Source organism: Bufo gargarizans, chromosome 4 (genome assembly GCF_014858855.1).
Source record: "Bufo gargarizans isolate SCDJY-AF-19 chromosome 4, ASM1485885v1, whole genome shotgun sequence".
NCBI classification, from domain to species: domain Eukaryota; kingdom Metazoa; phylum Chordata; class Amphibia; order Anura; family Bufonidae; genus Bufo; species Bufo gargarizans.
Window position 1 is genome coordinate 520,039,060 of NC_058083.1, and position 16,335 is coordinate 520,055,394.

At 46.4% G+C, this 16,335-nt stretch overlaps 1 protein-coding gene across 2 annotated transcripts in view; it reads left to right on the forward strand.

Moving 5' to 3' along the window:
• The first annotated feature begins 1,776 nt into the window (after positions 1–1,776).
• Positions 1,777–16,335, forward strand: part of LBR (lamin B receptor) — an 82,683-nt gene continuing 68,124 nt past the window's right edge. Inside the window, exon 1 of one of the 2 annotated variants that reach the window (XM_044288857.1) lies at positions 1,777–1,946. The gene's annotated coding sequence lies outside the window, so the exon portion shown is untranslated. The remainder of the gene's footprint in view (positions 1,947–16,335) is intronic. The other variant, XM_044288859.1, reaches the window with a different exon arrangement.

Here is a 16,335-nt window from a genome sequence, read left to right on the forward strand (position 1 = left end):
TCCGTTCTCCACTTCATCCCAGAGGGACAGGAAACAACTGGAGAAGGAACATGGGAGGAGGCTTTTAAAGGTTGGTTCTCCACGTTGTTTCCTGTCCCTGGGAGGCGGGGGTAACCCTCCTGCTTAGTGCTGTTGGGGAGGCGCATGGTAAAAAAAAAGGCTCATGTACACAGACTCATTGAATTTAATGGGTCAGGATTCAGTGCGGGTGCTAGGCGTTCACGTCACGCATCGCACCCGCGTAGAAAACTTGTTCGTGTGAAAGGAGCTAAACACTGACAGCATTATGTCAGTTAGGCCTCATGCACATAAATGTAGTTTATTTCCGTGTCCGTTCAGTTTTTTTTTTGCGGACCGTATGTGTTCATTTCAATGGTTTCGCAAAAAAACTGAACTTATTCCGTATGTCCGTTCTGCAAAAAAAATAGAACATGTCCTATTGTCTGCATTATGGACAAGGATAGGACTGGTCTATTAGGGGCCAGCTGTTCCGTTCCGCAAAATACGGAATCCGAACGTCATCTGTATTTTTTGCGGACTGCAAAATACATATGGTTTTGTGCGTGAGCCCTTATTCAGTACATTCCAGACCTCTAAGGGTTACATAGCATCATAAATGAATATAATGCTATGTGACCCCGGCAGTGCTGGAAGGTCAGGACGGGAGCTGTGCTGCGAGTCTGGGGCGCGACGCTCGCTGGTCTGAGAGCGGCCTAAGCCTCTGTGCACACTTGACTTTTGCTTTTCGTTGGAGATTTAGTTCCCGACGTCTACCTGAACGCTTTTGGCTTGAAAAAGTCGCACTTGCTATATCTGTGCTGTAATTTGCAACTTTTCTGGCCTCTCGTCACTTTGCAAAAAGCATCAAGAAAAGTGGGCGACCTCGTTCTGACATCACATTTTAATAAAAATAAAAAAAGAAATGGTGCAAACGTGTTCCAATTTAACAGGTGCCTCTTCATTTGGCCTCATGCACACGGCCGTTGTGCGCCCGTTCTGTCCATTCGGGACCGCAATTTGCGTTCCCCAATGCACGGGCAACATCCTTTTTAAGGCCTGATCCGTGATCAGTCCGCACCGCATAAAAAAAAGAACAAGTTCTATTTTATTTTTTGCGGTGTTGAGGCACGTCCGGAAATGACACGGAAGCACTCCGTCTCCGTGGTGCTTCTGTGGGGTTCTGATCCGCATCTCCGTGATTGTGGACCCATTCAAGTGAATAGGTCCGCATTAGTGATGCGGAGTGCACACAGGCCGGTGTATTGCGGACCTGCCGTATGCGCGCTGCAATACGGGCACACAACGGCCGCGTGCGTGAGGCCTTTGGCACGTCTTACGTCAGTGCACTTCAGTCAGAAGCCGGCGTACGCCCCGCTGCTCGTCATAAATCTGCCGCAATGTGTGAACAGAGACTAATGGAGGGGCTCACAGTATAATTGTATAGATGCAGTTATAATTGCAACCTATTTATTGCGATTTTCTGCACTTTTATAACGACGTTTTAATAGTTTTGCCTTCAAAAACAAGTTTTCCTCCCATAAATGTATGAAAACTTTGCCTTTTTACATAAAGTGGTGCGGTATTGAGGGCACACGATACTTTTACGGGCGCCGGTGCCCAGTCTGTCAGTTAGAGCGTCCCTCCTCCCGCACGTCCATTTTCTCACCCTCAACAAACACCCAAAACAGACGGACGGGCGGGGGCGTGGCTTCATCGCCTCCTCTCCACTCCCGTCAGCCAATCACAGCCAAAGGGAAGACGTAAAATGGCTGCCGCCAGCCAATCAGCTCCCTTCGCGCCCAGAGTTACTTTTCCAAAGTCGGTCGGCTCCGGAGACGCAACCGTTAAGCGGGCGGGACGTCGTGTCATCACCGAGCTGTAGCGGAGAAGGGGCGGCTATCGCTTCTCGGTTCTACCTTCTAGTGGAAGAAAACCATCGAAAAGAGGTAAAGTAGCGGAGCGGGGACCGAGCCTGAGGGAGGAAAGTTTCGCCGTCATGGCGCCGTCTTCCGGTAGTCTTGTCGGTTGTTGATGTGAGGTACTTTGTGGCGCCCGGTGTGTATTTGTTCCTTATGTGGAAAAATTAAACTAATTCCATCATGAGACTTGTTTTCAAGGGGCGCTCTGGCCGTTACCCTGTCCATACTCTCACTTTACGTCTTTTTCCGTACGTCTGCAGGTGCTTTGCAGTAGCAGGGCTCAGCACCCTATCAGCTGTGGTAAAACTACGACTCCCAACATGCACGCTCGGTTAGCTGTTCTCAGAACACCTGTAGAAGTGAATGGGGCATGCTGGGAGTCGTAGCTGACCCTGAGTGTATGGGCTCCTGGGAGGTATGGGTCAATTCTCCCCCCCCCCCCCCCCCAGCCCTGTGGGTTGCCCATAGCAACAACACGTCACCTGACCCCAGCTGGTGATGGTGATCTGCGATTGGCCGAAGTGATCAGGAATGGCGGCGTGGAAACGGAGAATTGCCGATTGTTTGTACGAAGTTAATAAATTCAAAGTTTTTTTATTTATTTATTTTTTAGCTTCCATAGTTTTTTTTCTTATTACCCCTATGAAGTTTTTCTTTCTGCAGGATGAGTTTGCATTAGGACGCATATAATAAAATGTGTGGTTATTCTTTGGGAAAACGTATTTAAAAAAAAAACACGATTTTGTGCATTCAATGCTGTGGGAATTACGGGAACGGCGGAGCGCGGGCCGCTCGGATGTTTCCATAACTCCGCCTACCTTCCGGTGACGCTAAGGTTGTGGACCGGTTCTCTTCCATCTGGTCACAAGAAATGCGGAAAGCGTGTGGATGGCTTTTTGGAACGGTCTCCGTATTTTCTTCATCAGTGGTTTGCAGCCCTCATAATACACACGATCGCGTGTAGGAGGCTCTGCCATGAAATTATGTGGGAGTACCCCATTAAAGGCTATTTACACCTTTTTTTTTTTTTTTTTTTTTTTTTTTTTTTTTATATATATAATTGCATTGTACTCGTGAGTTAAAAATCTTTTTTTTTCAATTGGTCTTTGTTACAAATTGTGAGCCCCTGTCTCTGTGCGGCCCCGAGATTCTCTAGTAGCAGGATCTGACTTTTATCTCTGCTCCGCGAGGCTGACGGCTCCTTATCTCTTATATACAGGATTAGCGCCCAGTCCTTACCTTGGCTCAGATAAGTCTTTATGACCCCAAATTACAGATCGGGGTTATTAGATGAGGCACAAAGTGAAAGTACCAGTCACACGTCTAGAAAAACGGTTAACCCTTTGCGACAGAACGGCTCAATATTTTTAATAAAGACCAACTGAAAAAAAGATTTTTTAGCCCATTCATTTCTATGGGCGTTCCGAGATAGGGGAGCGCTGCACTCCGCTATCTCTGGAACTCCCATAGGAATGTGCAACCGGCTGCTCCGGTCACTGCAGGGGGTACGGGGGTCCCTGTTCTACCGGTCGGTGGGGGTCCCAGTGGTAAGACGCCCACCGATCTGATAACTTTTACCTACCGGAATACCACTTTGAAGGGGCTGTGTCACTTCAGGAAATTGCATTAATTACTTAGAGGAAGTTAATATGAGGCACTTCCTAATGTACTATATGTGATTCTCCATATTGCTTCCTTTACTGGCTGGATTAATTTTTTCCATCACATTATACACTGCTCGTTTCCATGGTTACGACCACCCTGCAATCCATCAGTGGTGGTCGTGCTTGCACACTATAGGAAAAAGTACAGTCTTCTCTGGTGGCCAGGAGTGTGGATAGGCCACTGCATTTTCCTATAATGTGCAGGCACGACCACTACTGCTGGATTACAGGGTGGTCGTAACTATGGAAACGAGCAGTGTATAATGTGATGGGAAAATGAAGCCAGCAAAGGAGGCAATATGGACACTCACAATACATTAGTAGGTGCCTTGTATTTACTTAGGCTACTTTCACACTTGCGTTCGGGTGTCCGCTTGTGAGTTCCGTTTGAAGGCTCTCACAAGCGGCCCTGAACGGATCCGCACAGTCCCAATGCATTCTGAGTGGATGCGGATCCGCTCAGTTTGGCCTCCGTTCCGCACAGCAGGTGGACGCCCGAACGCTGCTTGCAGCGTTTTCCTGGCCGTGCGGAGCCAAACGGATCCGTCCAGACTTACAATGTTCGCATGTCTGCATTATAGGAGGGTATCCGTCTGTGCAGACACCAGACGGATCCGCTCCGAACACAAGTGTGAAAGTAGCCTTAGGCTAGGTCTACACGACGACATTTGTTGCGCAACATTTTGTTACACTAATGTCACGTGACAATTTGTATAATGGCAGTCTATGGTGTCGCACTGCGACAGTCGCAGAAAAATCCGCATCCGCATGTTGCAGTGCGACACCATAGACTGCCATTATAAAAATTGTCCCGCGACATTAGTGCAACAAAATGTCACGCGACAAATGTCGTCGTGTAGACCTAGCCTTACTCTGCATGATACATGCCACTTGCTGAAGTGAAAGGACCTCTTAGTTCAGATGAGGTTTTTCATGCAGGTTTGGTTGCCGCAGACATGATACAGTGTGCGTTTTACGTTTTTTCATGAGGTAGTGACCTCTGCGGTGGATTTGTCGGCCGTGGGTTTCCATTGTGGATGGTTGTTCGGTGGTGGAGCGTCTCGTGGGATTTAGAGTCCTTCATGCAATAAACCTGTCAGACATTTTGCTGAAAGTAAACATATTCTGCCATCTGCACAGTAGAAACCTATGGATACGGAATGCGTCCTGGTGTGAACAGAGCTCAATTAAGGCTACTTTCAGACTCGCGTTTTGGGCGTATCAGTCATGGATCTGCAAAAACGGATCTGTTACAATAATGCAACCACACGCATCCGTTTTGGTGTCTGTCTCCAAACGTAACGGAGACTGAACTGATGCCTTCTGAGCGGGTCCTTTTCCATTCAGAATGCATTAGAATGCAAACTGATCCATTCAGGTCCAAAACGGATCTCAGAAACGGATCTCAGAAACGGAAAGCCAAAACACCACTGTGAACAGAGCGTTAACCACTTCAGCCCTGCTAGCTAAAACCCCCTTCATGACCAGAGCACTTTTTACACTTCTGCACTACACTCCTTTCACCGTTTATCGCTCGGTCATGCAACTTACCACCCAAATGAATTTTACCTCCTTTTCTTCTCACTAATAGAGCTTTCATTTGGTGGTATTTCATTGCTGCTGACATTTTTACTTTTTTTGTTATTAATCGAAATGTAGCGATTTTTTTTGCAAAAAAGTCATTTTTCACTTTCAGCTGTAAAATTTTGCAAAAAAAAAACGACATCCATATATAAATTTTTCGCTAAATTTATTGTTCTACATGTCTTTGATAAAAAAAAAATGTTTGGGCAAAAAAAAAAAATGGTTTGGGTAAAAGTTATAGCGTTTACAAACTATGGTACAAAAATTTGAATTTCCGCTTTTTGAAGCAGCTCTGACTTTCTGAGCACCTGTCATGTTTCCTGAGGTTCTACAATGTCCAGACAGTAGAAAAACCCCACAAATGACCCCATTTCGGAAAGTAGACACCCTAAGGTATTCGCTGATGGGCATAGTGAGTTCATAGAACTTTTTATTTTTTGTCACAAGTTAGCGGAAAATGATGATTTTTATTTAAAAATTTTTTTTCTTACAAAGTCTCATATTCCACTAACTTGCGACAAAAAATAAAAAATTCTAGGAACTCGCCAGGCCCCTCACGGAATACCTTGGGGTGTCTTCTTTCCAAAATGGGGTCACTTGTGGGGTAGTTATACTGCCCTGGCAATTTAGGGGCCCAAATGTGTGAGAAGTACTTTGCAATCAAAATGTGTAAAAAATGCTGGGTGAGAAATATCTTGGCAAAAGACAACTTTTCCAATTTTTTTATACAAAGTTGGCATTTGACCAAGATATTTTTCTCACCCAGCATGGGTATATGTAAAATGACACCCCAAAACACATTCCCCAACTTCTCCTGAGTACGGCGATACCAGATGTGTGACACTTTTTTGCAGCCAAGGTGGGCAAAGGGGCACACATTCCAAAGAGCACCTTTTGGATTTCACAGGCCATTTTTTACAGATTTTGATTGCAAGGTACTTCTCACACATATGGGCCCCTAAATTGCCAGGGCAGTATAACTACGCCACAAGTGACCCCATTTTGGAAAGAAGACACCCCAAGGTATTCTGTGAGGGGCATGGCGAGTTCCTAGAATTTTTTATTTTTTGTCGCAAGTTAGTGGAATATGAAACTTTGTAAGGAAAAAAGAAAAAAAATGAAAAATCATCATTTTCCGCTAACTTGTGACAAAAAATAAAAAATTCGAGGAACTCGCCGTGCCCCTCACGGAATACCTTGGGGTGTCTTCTTTCCAAAATGGGGTCACTTGTGGCGTAGTTATACTGCCCTGGCAATTTAGGGGCCCATATGTGTGAGAAGTACCTTGCAATCAAAATCTGTTAAAAATGGCCTGTGAAATCCGAAAGGTGCTCTTTGGAATGTGGGTCCCTTTGCCCACCTTGGCTGCAAAAAAGTGTCACACATCTGGTATCGCCGTACTCAGGAGAAGTTGGGCAATGTGTTTTGGGGTGTCATTTTACATATACCCATGCTGGGTGAGAGAAATATCTTGGCAAAAGACAACTTTTCCAATTTTTTTATACAAAGTTGGCATTTGACCAAGATATTTTTCTCACCCAGCATGGGTATATGTAAAATGACACCCCAAAACACATTGCCCAACTTCTCCTGAGTACGGCGATACCAGATGTGTGACACTTTTTTGCAGCCTAGATGCGCAAAGGTGCCCAAATTCCTTTTAGGAGGGCATTTTTAGACATTTGGATCCCAGACTTCTTCTCACACTTTCGGGCCCCTAAAAAGCCAGGGCAGTATAAATACCCCACATGTGACCCCACTTTGGAAAGAAGACACCCCAAGGTATTCAATGAGGGGCCTGGCGAGTTCCTAGAATTTTTATTTTATTTTTTGCATAAGTTAGCGGAAATTGATTTTTTTTTTTTGTTTTTTTTCTCACAAAGTCTCACTTTCCGCTAACTTAGGGCAAAAATTTCAATCTTTCATGGACTCAATATGCCCCTCACGGAATACCTTTGGGGTGTCTTCTTTCCGAAATGGGGTCACATGTGGGGTATTTATACTGCCCTGGCTTTTTAGGGGCCCTAAAGCGTGAGAAGAAGTCTGGAATATAAATGTCTAAAAATGTTTATTTATTTGGATTCCGTGAGGGGTATGGTGAGTTCATGTGAGATTTTATTTTTTGACACAAGTTAGTGGAATATGAGACTTTGTAAGAAAAAACAAACAAAAAAATATATATATTTCCGCTAACTTGGGCCAAAAAAATGTCTGAATGGAGCCTTACAGGGGGGGGGGGGGGGGGGTGATCAATGACAGGGGGGGTGATCACCCATATAGACTCCCTGATCACCCCCCTGTCATTGATCACCCCCCCTGTAAGGCTCCATTCAGACGTCCGTATGATTTTTACGGATCCATGGATACATGGATCGGATCCGCAAAACACATGCGGACGTCTGAATGGAGCCTTACAGGGGGGTGATCAATGACAGGGGGTGATCAGGGTGATCACCCCCCTGGTAAGGCTCCATTCAGACGTCCGTATGATTTTTACGAATCCACTGATACATGGATCGGATCCGCAAAACACATGCGGACGTCTGAATGGAGCCTTACAGGGGGTGATCAGGGTGATCATCCCCCTGTCATTGATCACCCCCCCCCCCCCCTGTAAGGCTCCATTCAGACGTCCGTATGATTTTTACGGATCAATGACAGGGGGGTGATCAATGACAGGGGGTGATCAGGGAGTGTATATGGGTGATCACCCCCCCTATCATTGATCACCCCCCTGTAAGGCTCCATTCAGACGTCCGCATGTGTTTTGCGGATCCGATCCATGTATCCGTAAAAATCATACGGACGTCTGAATGGAGCCTTACAGGGGGGTGATCAATGACAGGGGGTGATCAGGGAGTGTATATGGGTGATCACCCCCCCTATCATTGATCACCCCCCTGTAAGGCTCCATTCAGACGTCCGTATGATTTTTACGGATCCATGGATACATGGATCGGATCCGCAAAACACATGCGGACGTCTGAATGGAGCCTTACAGGGGGGTGATCAATGAAAGGGGGTGATCAGGGAGTGTATATGGGTGATCACCCGCCTGTCATTGATCACCCCCCTGTAAGGCTCCATTCAGACGTCCGCATGTGTTTTGCGGATCCGATCCATGTATCCGTGGATCCGTAAAAATCATACGGACGTCTGAACGGAGCATGACAGGGGGGTGACCAATGACAGGGGGGTGACCAGGGAGTTTATATGGGGTGATCAGGGGTTTATAAGGGGTTAATAAGTGACGGGGGGGGGGTGTAGTGTGGTGTTTGGTGCGACTGTACTGAGCTGCCTGTGTCCTCTGGTGGTCGATCCTAACAAAAGGGACCACCAGAGGACCAGGTAGCAGGTATATTAGACGCTGTTATCAAAACAGCGTCTAATATACCTGTTAGGGGTTAAAAAAAATCAGATCTCCAGCCTGCCAGCGAGCGATCGCCGCTGGCAGGCTGGAGATCCACTCGCTTACCTTCCGTTCCTGTGAGCGCGCGCGCCTGTGTGCGCGCGTTCACAGGAAATCCCGGCCCTTGCGAGATGACGCGTATATGCGTCGTCGTGCGCAGGGCTGCCGCCTCCGGACCGCACATCTGCGTTAGGCGGTCCGGAGGCGGTTAAGATAACTGCCAGCAATGACCCTCAATACGTGGTAAAAGCTTTCTCAACCTACCTGAGTGACATGTGGGTGCTCATTGATTCTTCAGGAGATGATCTTTTAGGCTAGGGCTGGCGCAGAAAAGTTGCACCATAGTCATTGGTGTCATACTGCGATGTGACACTCTCAGGGCCACGCCATTGACCGTCATTAACATGTTGCAGTGTAGTTGTACCCTTTTTGTCGAGTGACACATGTCGTGTATCCTTAAGCTGGGACTAAACGCCAACAAGAAAGCCATGTAAATGTCGCAATGTGATTTACGGCAACGGGACAGTCCCAAAAACTCCAAATCAGAATTTTTTGCGGCTGTCGGAGTAGCAGCATGTTGCATTGCGACCCCATTTAAAGAGGACCTGTCACCTGGATATCTATAATCTAATTATTATCCTACCGTATAGTGCGACCCCCGCTGATGTCTTAGCAATTATTATTTTTTTTTTTTTTTTTCATAGCCAGGGAGAAGGAGCTCAAGTTTTTGCGGGAATAGCATATGAGGCACCAAAAGATACGTGATCACAGCGGACAAATGGGGGATTATTTAGACAAAAATATAAAAATTTGCAAAGACATCAGTGGGGGCCGCACTATATGGTAGGATAATTAGATTATAGATATCCAGATGACAGGTCCTCTTTAAATGCATTACATGGAATGTCACCCACTTTCCCCTCACACTAGTGTAGCTGTACTCCCTATTAATTAGCAAAACTTCTATCAAGTGTCCAGCTGGGTGGTCCTGGTCATAGTGCCCTAGCTCTAGCCTCCTCCGCTTTTTACCATGATGTTACAATAAGGACCCAATTCATTTCAGTGGGAGGCCGTCCTGAAGAAGGGATGTCTGTTCTCACCACGGCCTTTAAAAGCCCCTCCCCATCTTCAGCACTGCCTCCCATTAGGTGAACAGGAGGCAGAAACTACATTGGTAGTGCTGGTGTCCGTACCAAAATGCCGCCTGTGAACAGGCCCTAATGTGTCTCCTAAATGCGTGCAGGTGCCTGCACAGAGCATGTCCCTGATGTGTCTCAGAGCATGTCCCTGATGTGATGGCCTCCAAAATGGTTTGTAGTGCACAGGCGCCAGGAGAGCAGCAGGGGGCGCCTGCTTAATATTTGGAGGTGCTTGGCAGGTTTGGGGTGGGGAGAAGCAGACATCGGGGAAGAGCAGCCGGCTTGGGCACCGCCTGCCCACGGGGGACTTGGGAGCCGGTTTGTATATGAATAAGTCGTCTTTCACACCTGTCACGTTGCAGGTAATGACTGTGAAAGTGGTTGCGGTGCTGCGGACGACTACATTACAGCAGAGCGATCAGTGTCGGGGGCGGTTCACAGCGTGTCTCACATTTAACATACATCATGTAAAAAAGATCGTACAATACTTTCCCCTCCTGCAGAGTCTGGCAGGAAGGTGTATACATTAAACGGGTACGTGGCTTGTTTTGGAGGTTCTTTACAGTGGTGATGGATTCCATTGTAAGGCATCTGTTTAACATATACATTAAACATGAGACAAAAACGTGATGTGAGCGCAGCCTAAAGCCTTGTTCACATTTGTGTGTCCGTGAAAAAAATCCATCTGTTTTTCATCTGTCAAGGATCGGTGTTTGGTTCGTGTGTCTGTGTCTCATCCATAATCCACGAACACTGCTCAGCTGAAATGTAATATCCAGATACCATCTGTTGTGTCAGTGATTTTCACGGACCCTTAGACTTCAGTGGGCGTGTTCGGTTCGCATCACGGACCAAAGTAGTGCAGGTCTCTTTGATTGTGTTCAGATGCAATTGTAATTGAGAAAGATCACACAGATCAAAACGTCGCATTTGTATTGGTGAAATAAAGTTTGGAAAGATCAAGGCTGGAGAGTGCTGCAGTTTTCTATTACAATTGCATCTGGATTTGGGGAAGCACAAGACTGGCTTCTGACACAGCAAGCACCACCACAGTAAGGAACAATCCTCATTTTTGTAGTGCTGCTACATTTTTTCTTTTTTGATTGTGTTCACTGACCACAGTAAGTAAAAATATACCCATATGTGAACAGACACATTAAAATCAATGGCTACGTGTGGTCTGCAGAAAACGTGGACAGCACGTGTCAGTGGAAATCTGAAATGTGAATGAGGCCTAAGTCCTGTGCGATTGCATCTCACCTGCAACATGACAGCAATTATTATTATAATTTTTTTTTTGCCTAATGCAGGGATTTCAAACTTATGGCCCTTGAGGTGTTGCAAAACTACAACTCAGGGCATGCTGGGAGTTGTAGTTTTGCAACAGCTGGACAAGTTTGACGACTCATTCACTATTATTTACACGACTTTATTGGCCTAAGTGACGATTGACGTCTGCTACAGTCGGGCCGGAGTAGATTTCCTCTAGCCGCAGGGACTGGCAGAGGATGCGCATAATTTATGACTAGGCCCATTCCCCTGGCTGAATGGAGCGGCCGTGATTCATGTGCGCTGCAGCTACATTCACCCCCATGGGACAGTCAGAGAGAGCAACGTGGAGCAGTAGTGAGCATGCCTGCCCACCACTTCATTCCAACGGGGCCTCGATGCCCCCCATTCTTGTGGTCAGACCCCATGCCTATCCAGACACTTATCCCCTTTCTGTGGATAGCGGTTAAGTGTTTGTCATGGGAAAACCCCTTTAAAGGTATTGTTGCAGAGAATTTTGTGACTACAGGTCTGTTCCATACGTCCAGTGGTTTCTGCAGGCCTCATTCAGACAAATGGATTAGTCGTTGACATTACTGTCACAAATCTGCTGCAAGTGAATTTACCCTCCAGTCTGAAGCAAGTGTCCGAGCTGAAATCCCTGCAAAAACCCCACCTCAGACTTGGGCTACATGCACACAAATGTTTGTTTCAGTGTCAGTTGCATTTTTTAGCGGATAGGATGCGGACCCATTCATTTCAGTGCTGTCCGCATCAGTATGGCCGTTCCGTTGCCCCGATAAAAAAATAGTGCATGTTCAATTTTTTTTCTTTCTAGTTTGGATCTGCAAAATCCATCTGTGTTTGATAGAAAGATGGATTCTCTTCAGCAGCACAGTGGAGAAGGAGGTAGTCCATACCCCCGCCCCGTGGCTGCTACCAATGGAGGAGAGGGGACACTGCGCCACCAATGAAGAAAACTTACCTTTTAAAGGGGTTCTGCACTTTCAATTAACTGATGATCTATCCTCTGGATAGATCAGCTTCTGATCGGCGGGGGTCCGACACCCGGGACCCCCACCGATCAGCTGTTTGAGAAGGCAGCGGCGCGGCCTTCTCACTGTTTACCGCCGGGCCGCCCGCCCACTGACGTCACGACTTGTATCAACTAGAGTGGGCGCGGCTAAGCTCCATTCAAGTGAACAGAGCTTAGCCGCGCCCACTCTAGTTGATACAAGTCGTGACGTCAGTGGGCGGGCGGCCCGGCGGTAAACAGTGAGAAGGCCGCGGCGCTGCTGGAGCGCCGCTGCCTTCTCAAACAGCTGATCGGCGGGGGTCCCGGGTGTCGGACCCCGGCCGATCAGAAGCTGATGATCTATCCAGAGGATAGATCATCAGTTAATTGAAAGTGCAGAACCCCCTTTAATACAAATGTACAGTTGTGTTCAAAATTATTCAACCCCCACTGAAATTGAGTGTTTTGGCCAGTTTGACATTGATTTTGATCATTTCAGTCATCTTTTACAATTAAATCAAAGAGGCTCTTGTAAGTCAGACAAATATAACTTAACATTTATAACGAAATTACCACAAATGTATTTTCTGTGCTCGCATCATTATCAGTTTTATTCAACCCCCAAGTGACATTGAATCTTAGTACTTAGTACAACATCCTTTTCCAGTTATAACCGCTTTTAAACGTGAAGCATAGCTTGACACAAGTGTCTTGCAGCGATCTACGGGTATCTTCGCCCATTCTTCATGGGCAAAAGCCTCCAGTTCAGTCACATTCTTAGGCTTGCGCGCTGCAACTGCTTTCTTTAAGTCCCACCAGAGGTTCTCAATCGGATTTAAGTCTGGTGACTGCGATGGCCTCTTCAAAATATTCCAGCCTTTAATCTGCAACCATGCTCTAGTGGACTTGGAGGTCTGCTTGGGATCATTGTCCTGTTGAAAGGTCCAACGTCTCCCAAGCCTCAGGTTTGTGATGGACTGCATCACATTTTCATCCAATATCATCTCCTGGTACTGAAAAGAATTCATGGTACCTTGCACACGCTGAAGCTTCCCTGTACCTGTAGAAGCAAAACAGCCCCAAAGCATGATTGACCCCCCCCCCCCCCCCCCCACCATGCTTCACAGTAGGCAAGGTGTTCTTTTCTTCATAGGCCTTGTTCTTCCTCCTCCAAACATAGCGTTGATCCATGGGCCCAGACAGTTCTAATTTTGTTTAATCAGTCCACAGAACACTATCCCAAAACTTTTGTGGTTTGTCCACATGACTTTTGGCATACTGCAGTCAACTCTTATTCTTTGGAGACAGCAAGGGGGTGCGCCTGGGAGTTCTGGCATGGAGGCCTTCATTACGCAGTGTGCGCCTTATTGTCTGAGCTGAAACTTCAGTACCCACATCTGACAAATCTTTTTTCAGTTCCTCAGCAGTCACACAGGGACTTTTCTCCACTTTGCGCTTCAGGTAGCGCACAGCAGTCGAAGTCAGCATCTTCTTTCTGCCACGTCCAGGTAGCGTTTCAACAGTGCCCTTTGAATTGAATTTGCGAATGATGCTTCCTATGGTGTCTCTTGGTATGTTTAACATCTTTGCAATCTTCTTATAGCCATTGCCCTTCCTGTGAAGAGAAATCACCTCTTCTTTTGTCTTCCTGGACCATTCTCTTGACTTCACCATGTTTGTAAACACACCAGTAAATGTCTAGAAGGAGCTGAGTATCACAGTCCTTTTAAATCTGCCTAATTGGTGCTTATTATGCTTGATTGCTGATCCTTGACATCCACAGGTGTTTTCAATACCTGATCGAAAACACTTGAATGAACCTCTGTTCTTAAGAGTGGTAGTCTAAGGGGTTGAATAATTGTGTCAATGAAGAAATCACAAAAAAAATTTAATACTGTATTACATAAACAATTGATGTCATTTTAGTTGCATTTGGTTCTTTAAAAAGTCCTTGTAAGATTTCATTCTGAACACAATTACAAATGTATACTAAATTCCCTAAAACCCTTTACAGCATTGGGGGTTGAATAATTTTGAACACAATTGTAGGTGGCAGAATCACATACCCGGCACCCGACCTCTATGACAAGGCGCTGTGATCCAATTAACCCCTCCGGATCGCAGCACCCTGTCACAGATGCCAGGTATGTGATTGTGACGCCAGCACCCGCCGCCTCTATTTGTATTAAAAGGTAAGTTCTCTTCATTGGTGGCGCAGTGGCCACAGCCCCTCCCCTCATTGGTAGCAGCGGCACAGGGGAGGGACTCCTCCACTGCTGCTGAAGAGAACATGGCGCGCTGGGAGCACTGCACTGCGCAGCCTAGTATCAGGAAATGGCAAATCCCGGTATTGATAATTTAATACCCTGTGCAACCCTAATCACAATTCTTTTTTATGGTATTGAAATTGAATCAAAATTTTGGTATCGTGACAACCCTACATGCAAGAAATGTGAGTGAGGCGTTAAACCTACCTACAACGATTGAGCCAAAATCAGGACTGGAACCTTCAAAGACACTGTTCTGTTTCTGTGTTTTTGGCTCACAATAACTGATGGATATAACTGACCGCTGAAGTGTGAACTGGGCCTTAATTTTACACTGCTTATTTGAGCACGTCAGCAGAGGAGACCACTTTATTTGCATGCCGCGGTCGCCTCCACAGTATGGGAATGAGTGATCACTAATGCCATCACATACAGAATCATTCTTTACACTGCATGATGATTGATCAGCACCTTTTCACAGACAGATGAGTGTGGGTTCACAACACGTTTTTCCATCTGTTTGAGATGTATACATTTGGGAGAGGGGAAAAGGATACAAAAGGGCAGCATGCCATGCTTTTTTTTTATCCTGCAGAGCCTGGTAAAAAAATTTTTTATGTATACGTTAAAGGCGTCCTCTGACTTCAGTAAGTGGCATTTATCATGTAGAGAAAGCTAATACAGGGCAATTACTAACGTATTGTTATTATCCATATTGCTTCCTTTGCTGGCTGGATTCATTTTTTCACCATGTAAGGTCAGGAACAGAGAAGAGGTTAATGTAAGGTCAGGAACAGAGAAGAGGTTAAATTGCCCCCTCCCACCACCACTCTAAAGTGTTCCTGTCCCTACTGAGGCCAGGGGCTGAGAAGAGTCTCCCTGCGCGCCAGGGAGATGAAGAGGAAATTATCCTTTTTTGTTATTTCTCATCTCCAGGAGGTTCCGAGGACGGTCTCCTGGTATTACCTTAGCTCCAGACGGGAGCTCCCCAGTCCGCCGGCAGCCGCGTGCTTATGCTTGGCTGGGGATATCGGGAGGACTCGTTCCGGTCTATCTGGAGCCCCCGTGCCGCATGGTTCCTCCTCTCACATGGTGGGGCAGGCAGTGTAGCGGCCAGCGTGCACGCACGCTGACGTTGAGGACAATTGCAGTCACTTCCGGGTTCTGGTCATGTGACCCAACCCAGAAGATCTCTGGGACGGAAAGCAGATAAAAGCGGGCAAGCCATGGCCGACGCTGATCTGAGGTTTAAGTACCAGTTTCCACTGGCACCGCCAGCATGTCTGGTCCTGAGCTACAGGGTTCTATGGAACTCGATGCCCCCATTTTTGCCCTTTGTAAGTTCCCCTGGTGGGACCCCCATTTTTTATTAACTTACTACATTCTTGATGTATTTCTCTGTCGGCTCTCCTCCATTCTTTTTTCCATATTCCCAGGTAAAAGAGGCACAGAATTTTTTTTAAAAGCCTCCACGTTTCTTAACTTGCTCAAAAAATTTACCTGAGGGATATGCTAAAAAATTTATGCAAGGACTGCATCTTGGAAATAATCCGCCAGGAACAGCCCTCGCTTACAGAAAGCATCCGTTCAGTGGTACAGGAGGAGCTGAGAGCCGCCAGGTCCGGGGTATCTGACCTTCCCCATCCTCAACCCCCTAAAAGCCCAAGAGTAAAAGCTCCCTCCTTTTCCGATTCGGATTACATGGAGGATGAGGCTTCCTCCTCCAAAACTTGGGAAGGAGATGTCTCCCTTTCCAAAGGAGAAATTTCGGAGGGCGATAGAAAATTTTACTTCTCGTCGGATGAGATGAATGACCTGCTAAAAGCGGTCTGTGCCACCATGGGGATTGAGGAGGCCCCCAGGTCCTATTTAATCCAGAATGAAATGTTCGGGGGGGGGGGGGGCTGCGAGTAAAAGGGGCCAGAGTATTCCCCATAAATGAAAATATTAGAGACCTGGTACTAGAGGAATGGTCCGAACCAGAGAAAAGACTAGAAATATCTAAAGAATTCAAAAATCGCCTAGTATTTGACCCTTCCCAGTCAAAATTATTTGACGAAATTCTAAAG